Genomic DNA, 9,076 nt, shown 5'->3' on the forward strand with positions numbered 1-9,076 from the left:
GATTGCCGCATTCGTGTCAGACGCTATGCCGGGGAACGGCATCTTCCGGAGCGCGTTATCGAACGCCACAGCGGACGAACACCCGGAGTTATGGTCTAGGGTAGCATAGCATATCATGGACGATCTCAATTGCTACGAATTGTGGGTAATCTGAACAGCAACCGGTACATCAGTGAAGTTCTACAGCCCCAAACTGTTCCCTTCCTTCAAGTCTTGCCAGGTGCAGTATTTCAACAGGACAATGCCCGCCCTCATATTGCTAGGACTGTTCAATCCTTCCTTGTATCGCGACAGGTACAACTTTTTCCTTGGCCAGCGTATTCCCCGGATATGTCACCGATTGAACATGTGTGGGATTTCGTTGGTCGGCGTCTCGCTCGTAATCCTCGTCCTGATGCTTCTACAGACGATCTTTGGGTACGCATACAAACAGTATGGAATTGTCTTCCTCAGACAGACATTCAAAGTTTGCTTGACTCCATGCCACGTCGTGTAGCAGCACTTATTGCGGAGCGTGGTGATTACACAAAATATTGATTTCGATCTCTTTTTATTGTTTGTTTGCTTTGAAAGTTTAATCATTTATTTGTACCACTACCACTCAACTGGATATTAAATTTCATTCAATTATGAAGATTCCTTCACGGTGTTGCAATTTTCACAAACAGGAGTTTACATAAAATAACCACCGTGACAGAGGGGATATTATGCTTGCCTTTCAATGAAGTGATCTAGGTACAAATCAAAGCCATGGCTGATCGATTTGAATTGTGCTCCCAGCTCGAACTGACCACAGTGCTGACGTAAAATATTCTCAGCAGTTGACGTATCAGGGGTTTGAATCCCCTTCCTGCCAAGTTTATCTTAGTAGGTTTTCATGTTTTTTCTCTCCATGAAACACAATTGTGAATTGGTTCCAGCAAAAATTTTGCCACGACTGCTAGTTGATCCAAAAGGTTGATTCAGGAGATTTTTTATCTTCTGGGTTGGGCTACGGAGCTATGGGCTATGATTTTGTATATATAATCTTACTTGTATCCCATTCTTTCAGAATTATTTCCCTATTTCGAGCTCTATTATTTGTTTCTAATTATTATTACTTGTTTGCCATTTTCTTCTGCTTCACTGTGTTGCCTTCTTTCACTGTGCGTTTCGACTCAGAATAATGTTTTTCATTGTTAAACCGAAGCTTTAACTTGTCTGTTAATATATACCATTATTTGTTCTTATTTCACATGTTTCAGCTGTATTCATGCATAGTTCAAATCTAACTGTCTCTTTACTTAGTAACTGTACTCTTGTTCGTTATGACATTTAGAACCTTGAGGATTAATGAATGCATTGTTTTTCTTATCCTGTCTAATTTTTAGTGCCGTCTATTTGAGTAAGAAAAAATAAACTGGGGGTTTAATTAGCTTAAAAATAAGATAGAAATGATTTGCATAAACATGAAAATTAATACCATTTTTCTCAATGAATGGAGTTGGATCACATTCAACTACGGCTTTTGTATTGTAGCTTTGTTTTTAAAGGAAGATCGCCGATAGCAAAAACTGTGCTTGACAGCATAGCCCCCTCCTCACTAGAAAAAAACAACAACTGGGTATACTCGGAGTAGGTTAAGGGGTGGATCACCATTACTCCATCCGTTTTCTTGTTTGGAAAATTCTTATTTGGCATTGTCAGGAAAACGCTGTGCGTGATATTGTTGACGGTCTTGTAACAATTATAGTTTTGCTTTGAAAACATCTCCAAAGTAATGTATTCTGTGCGAATGCCTGTGACAGCAGTGTGTGAGAAATTTTAATTCTGTATTATCTGGGTTGATATTTTTTTCTCCCTTCCCTTAAAAATAATTATGTTTTGTCTGGATGATTTATTAGTAAATTTTGACTATTACTGGTGGCGGGGACTAGTTGGCATTGTTTTTCAGTTTGCACATTTTTTTATTGTACTTTTACCTATTCTGATTAACTCTGAGGCTAGTATAATTCAACTGCTGGCCAACAAATTAATAATGAAAAAAATTTTTATTTAAACTTTACTTTGTAAAATTGCTTTCAAAAAAATTGTCCAAAAATGCCCATTTACCTCGAATGGGAGAATGAACGCAAATTAGTAACCTAGATTGATGCAAGCACAACACACTTGTTAGAAATAAACACTTAAAAATTTAGCAGTTACTTGAAACACTAAACTAGTTAGTCATAATTTTAATCTGAACACTCTAATAGTAATGAAATGATGAAAAATTCTAACAAAAGTTTAAATACTTAGTTATCATCTAAGGGTAAATCGCCATTTAAAATGTACGATCAAGCTTGACCCTATGCCACATACTATGTTTTCTTGTTGAGGTAAGCTGGCATTTTAGATTGGGAGTATTATTACTGGTTAATATCCTGTGGCTGCGTCAAACTTTATCTTATAAAGGTACCAAACCACATAACATCCAGAGGGAAGGTTTAATCCTTAGTGGCGACTTGAACCTCATATAACTTTAGATCAAAAGGCAACAGCTTGTCTAAAATGTAAAGGAGGCATTTGCCCACATTCCCATAATTATGCTGTTGGTTACGAAATTATATACCCTTAATCTCCTTGACCCTTGGACACATCTGGCTGTTGCGTGATTGCTTAATTTAATTATCCATTCTACCTACCCACCTGTGAATAATATTATTGGGTCGGTAAGTTCCAATTTTGCGTATTTTATTAACTGTTTGTTGCATAATGTTTCAGATCATTCGAAAGAGACTGATTTGTTTTCGAATTAATTTGCGGTAATTTTCAGATCATTAAAATGGAATGGCCAGTTGAGAATTTTCAGCACTTTTCTCTTTGCTTCTAATTAAGGTTCTAAGGCAGCAAAAGCTGCTCGGAACATTTGTGCTGTGTATGAGTAGTGTGAGAAAGGAGTCCCTAGTGATTTAAAAATGGTAATTTTTACCTCACAGACACCAGAAATTCTGGCTTTCCAACTGAGTTTAATGAAGAGTGCTTAAACCTAGATTTCCATGAAAACTAGCATCAAATGAAACCAGCAAAAAAGTATCCACATTAATAAAAATAAAAAAAAAACCGTGAGATGTTAATTACCAACTGAGTATATTTTAGGTAATAAAAAAATTGCTGATTAGAAATGTGGAAACTTTCTCACATTCTTCTTCTATTCAATGATTACAATTAAAGAGTCTGAACAGTTTACTTCTAAAAAAAATTTCTTGAAGTATTCGTGCTTTATCTGGCGTTTACAGTCCAGCAGAAATGCATTCTTTAAATCCTAATATGAATTAAACTCACATTTTTTAAAGAGTTTCAGCGCTACATATTTCTATGTAAAAAATCACATTTTTTTGTTAAAAGCTCTGGTCCCTGGGGTATATAGTCATAAGACCTTAATATAAATTGCTAAGATTTTCTGTTGCAGTTTTTTGTAACTTTAATTAAGGAAATCAGAATTTCAATTAAAAAATTAGTACTTTTACAAGGATCTGCGTTTGTAGAATAATCAAAAGCTTTGAAAGCTATGAAATCTTAAGCGCAATGGAAACTATATGCCGTTTTAATACAAGTAGAATTGTATTTCGAGAATGTAAAATAGTTCAGAAAACTTCATTGTTAGTCTACAGACACTTTTGTCAGTAGAAAATTATCTTGATCGAGATTGCTTAACATAATGGAGAATTTATATAGCTAGAATATTACGTTAGTGTAATAATGGAAAATCAAGATTTAATAATGGTTTTGACAAGGTCTTTTTCCACCCCTTCAGCATTTGGAAAATTAGAATTTTGAAGAAACTAAGTGAACCATTTGAACAGTTTATTTCATTCAGTAAATTTTGTTTTATTGAACCTTGTCTCAAAATTTTAATAATTTTTTAATGTGATTTTGAGAGTTTTAAAAATGCTCTAAAATTTACGAAACTTTATTAGTCTAATCTTTAAATACAAAAACTTTTTAAATTTGGAAACTAGGTGTAAAAGAGCTTTCAATGAATAAAAAGAATGGCATAAAATATCGGAATTTAGTTTGTTAACCTACTAATACACAATGAGAAAAATTCCTTAACCTTTGACGCAGATGAGCCAAAGTTTCCCTTTTCTGTATTTTTGACACTTTAATTCCAAGTAAAAATATATTTCGGTATATTTAATCATAAAATCAGTCTAATATTTACTAAAAAATCTGTTAAATAATCTGAAATCTGTACTGAAATACATAATCCAAAAAGTAGTTTTAATTTCTTTTATTTATAGTCAAAAATTAAATATTTGACTTTGTTAATTAAGGAAACTTCAATGATTAACGACCATTTCTTAGATCTAATTAACCTAAAATAAGTGTAAATTTAGAAATGAGCCGAGTTGGATGAATTACCTTTACAGCAGAAACAAAAAACTGATGCGGAATTCTCTATTTAATAATCATAAATGATCAAAATTTTAACTATAATATTTTCAATTGTTTTGAATTTTATACAATATAATGAAAAAGTACCACATGTTTAATAAAAATTCTGCGTCAGAGAATTGAGAACACTTCATTTATTGGAAATGTGTACCCTTAATCAGTAGATTGCTTATGAGAATTTATATAACTAGATTATTAAGTTCGGGAAATAATGAAAAATTAAAAATGAGATTTAAGAATGGTTTTGAAAAGGTCTCTTCCCTCAGTATTTAAAAATGAATTCTGAATAAGTAAACCATTTGAACAGTTTATTTCATTCAGTAAATTTTGTTCTATTGAAACTAGTCACAAAATTTTACCAAAAAGTTTTGAAGTTTTTGATTTTGAAAGTTTTAAAAATATTTTTTTAAAAAAAATTTAAGAAACTTTATTAGTCTAACCTTTAAATACCAAAACTTTTTAAATTTGGTAACAAAGTTCAAAAGAGCTTTCAATGAATAAAAAGAATTCGATAAAATGACGGAATTTAGTTTGTCGAACTACGAATACAAAACGAGAAAAATTCTTAAACCTTCGACGCAGATGGGACACCGGTTTCCCTTTTATATATTTTTAAATCTCTCTAATTACAAGTAAAAATATTTTCTGATACTTTTAATTCTAAAGACAGTTTAATAGTTATTGAAAAATCTGTTAGATTATCGGTACTTTATACTAGAATACAAAATCCAAATAAGAAATTTTCAGTCATATTTCAAAAATTTTATATTTCATTAATTACATAAATTTCAGTGACGAATAACTGTTTTAGTTCTAATTAACTGCAAATAAAAGAAAATTTGTAAATAATGGAAGTGAGAAGCGGTTTAAAAATTTTACCTTTACAGGAGCAAAAAAAATGCTGTAATTCTGCATTTTATAATAAAAAATTAAAATGCTTAATATATTTTCGTTCGTTTTGAACTTACAATACACTTAAAAGGTATGAAATAGATATAACATAACACAATTTTCTGACATTTTTTCCCTGTTGTCAGCGCACTTAATTGACCGCAAAAATCAAGTGGTAGCATCCGCTTTTTCCTCACTCATTTCCATATTGTTATCAGCATTAAAAAAATGGTATTGTTTTTCTGTAAATATGTTTGTATCCCTAATTTAAAGGTATTTTTCTCTACTGCTATTATTACACTTTTAATTTAAGAGCTTTAAAACTAAGAGAATTGCTTTTTTATTTTATTATAATTGCGTAATTCTGGGCTACATTTTAAAATAAAGCTATTTAAAAAGGTGTCTAATCTTATTAAGCGTTTATTAATTATTTGGTGCAAACATTAATATATTGTTATAAGACTTAATGATCAGCTTCATGCACAATGTGATGCAAGCAAAAATGGTATTTAACATATCTGCCCGATTGATAAGCGAAAAAATTAAATTACGGTCGTGAACTCAATTTTGTTTGAACAATATAAACGTTATAAAAAAAGATTACTTAGAAAAATTACTTTTGTTCAACTCTAAATCAAAATATTTATAATACCAATAGATAATATTTGGACGTGGGTACGAGGAGGCACAAGCGTAAGCAAACACAATTAGTTTTAGTACATATATGTTAAGTGAATAATTTTAACTAAAGAAAAGCCGTTAACAGCAACGCACTAAACAGCATGACAATAAACAGCAACTATTGCGATGAAATCAGAGGTTTTTGAGCGGTAGTGAACAGGGGAGGGGGTCAGCCCCTTTTGTTTAATAAAAATTGTGCGTCAAAGAACATAATCTGGGTCTCAATTCTCGAGAGTAATGAAGAATAACAAGTGTATCAGATAAAAGCACCTCTTCTTGTCAGTTAAGAGAATTTTACTGTCGATGTCTACTTGTTTGAATTAGATTTTTCACTAAGAAAAGTTCTTTAAAAAGTGTACATGTTGAGAGGCATAAAATGCTTCTAAATATTTGTCTAGTGTCTCAACACAGAACTAAAGTCTGTTCTGATGAAATCTACATTTGCTTTGATAACTATCCGTAAAGTATTTAGAGAAGAGTTCAACTAACATCGTAATATTTCTCTAATGCAAATTTCAAATAAAATCAAGATAAATTTGAATATCATTAATCTGTAAAATAGTAATTTAAAACTGAATAACTTAGTCTGGAATAAAAAGAAATTCTTATGTATAACAAAAGCAAAACTAACCAATTTGTCGATCAAATATTTTTATTAAAGCATTTTATAATTACAAATAGTTCAAACTGCATCTAGGCATTACATGCGTCTCATTTACAAATTAGTTTTGAACAATATCTTCCTTATTTTACATGGAGCTCTAACATTTACAATGGAGTTTTTTTAGCAACATTTCACATTAAACTTGCAACGAAATATTAACATGGATTTCTTAAAGTACTCAATAAGCTATCAAACGGCAACTTTGATAATTACACAATGCGAGAGTCATGAAAATTTATAATCTATTGAAAATTCACCTTGTAAAAATATGTATCAGAACAAAAATAATGAACCTGAATGCATTAAAATTTAATTCTCAATTTTGTCACATTAAATAATGTCTAAAAAAACTTTTAAAATTTTTTTTTTAAGATTTCATTTTAAAATTGAAAAGTCTCTTGCACCTGAAACTTAATTTCTGAAAAATTTGAGAAATTACATGTTCAAAATATAACTTAAACTAATTTATATGAAAGGCAGATTTGCACATTGAGTTTCTCTTTAGATTAAATTTTAGCCTGCAATTTTACATAAGATTGGCATTACCTTTTACTTTCAATTCAAGTTATAAGGCTGTAAAAAATTTAAACTCTTAATTTATAACTTTCAGAAGAGGGCAGTTAAAAAAAGTAATTTTTTTAAGAAATTAGGTACATCTTTTTCAAGAACGGATTTTTTTACCTGCTGGTGTATATTAAAATCCTAAAGATTTACAGCTACTTAGTGTTTTGAGCAAAAAATAGATAATGTTTGATTTTTTAAAACACGATCAGTATAGAGTCTGAAGATACCGGGGAACGCTTTCGTTCGAAAAGTCATTGTTGTATCCTATTTATTCTGTTTAGAGTCAAAGCTGCACGAGTACATATCAAAAAAAGAATAACTAGTTTCAAGTTCTTAAAGAAAGACTGCCGTTAAAGATTTCTACACAGCACAAGGATACTGATCCACTACAGAAGCGCACATGTGTGAATCGAGAAGTTCCGAGACGGCTGGACGAGTGTGAAACATGGCGAGAAAGCAGAACGGCCGACTACCACCTCCACGTCATTATCCACACTAGTCTAGAACATTCCGAAGCTTCCGATTCACACTTGAACACTCATGCAGCAGATCGATATCCCCAAATTGTGTAGATCTGCTATATCATCGACTATAAATGCGGTAGTACTGACTGTTTTTCATTCAGCAGTCTTTCAATCGAAGTCTATTAATCTATACGTGCTTTCAGGTTTAAATTTGGTTCTCGACAACTATAAAATGATACAGTTGTAATTTGGATCTCACAATTTACATCATAGACTATTTAACTTAAGTCAGCTCAAAACTGTTAGAGATTCCAAAATTAGTATTATATGTTCCCGATTTAGAGTTATCTATAACATTTTACTGAATTTATATTTGCATAGAAGATTTCTTGCCAGTTTTAACAATGATCCGCTTAGGATAGAACTCAAACCAATGAATTTGAAGACTAAAAAAAGCATTTCTCGGAATTTGCAAATCTGCTTTTTATATAATACTTTTGCATACAAGTTTTAAATATTCAACAAGCTTATTGTTATCTATGTCATTAATTCATAAGTATTAAACGCAATCGCAACATACTATGAAAAATCGAAAAAAAAAAAAATCTAAATATTACTGTTAGATTTAAAACGGAACACATTAAGATAGCATGTTTTTAACTTTACCTCGTGGATTGTTTCGGCTTCTGTTCAAATAGTAGATTCAATTTTCTGTCAGAAATTTTGCCTTTTCTGACCAATAACCTATATTTGTAGCACTTTTACACAGGATCGGTATATTTAAAAGAAACAGTACAGCCTTAAGGAAACTTTGGATTTTATATTAGCATTGGCGACAAAAACAGCATATGAAGTGGCTGTTATAACGAGAATTACTACCAGAGTTGTCATTTCTCAAAACATATGTTCGTCATGGACTATCCCGAATTAAAGTTGATCTAACTTACATAAACAAATAGTTTAGTTCAACAACAGTAGCCGAACAGTAAAATCACTAATAGAACCTCAATAGGCAGAGACTTTTATGCTTGATACGCAATATAAGAACAGTTTGTGATAAAATTAACTGTGCAAAAGAGTTAATCCGGGAAAAATTTCAACCCTACGCCTTTTCAACACGTTTTTATGTTTAATGAAAAAATAAGTAAAATTTTAAAAGCTTCCCTTTATATTTTATTGTTCAGGAATCTAGATAAGAAAACACAATTCAGAAATGTACAAAACGGATAATTACAAGACTACGCATTTAAAAAGGTGCATGTACTATGATATAAGATTGTTTCAGGGTATTTATTGTTTATGTTGTTTAATAGAGATCTTCAAAATTAAAGCTAAAAAGTTGAATTTGTTTCGTATTTTATTAATTTTAGATTTTTGGTCTAAGAAATAAGACATC

Source organism: Parasteatoda tepidariorum, chromosome 4, assembly GCF_982258835.1.
Source record: "Parasteatoda tepidariorum strain Cologne lab strain chromosome 4, Ptep-v5.0, whole genome shotgun sequence".
NCBI lineage: Eukaryota > Metazoa > Arthropoda > Arachnida > Araneae > Theridiidae > Parasteatoda > Parasteatoda tepidariorum.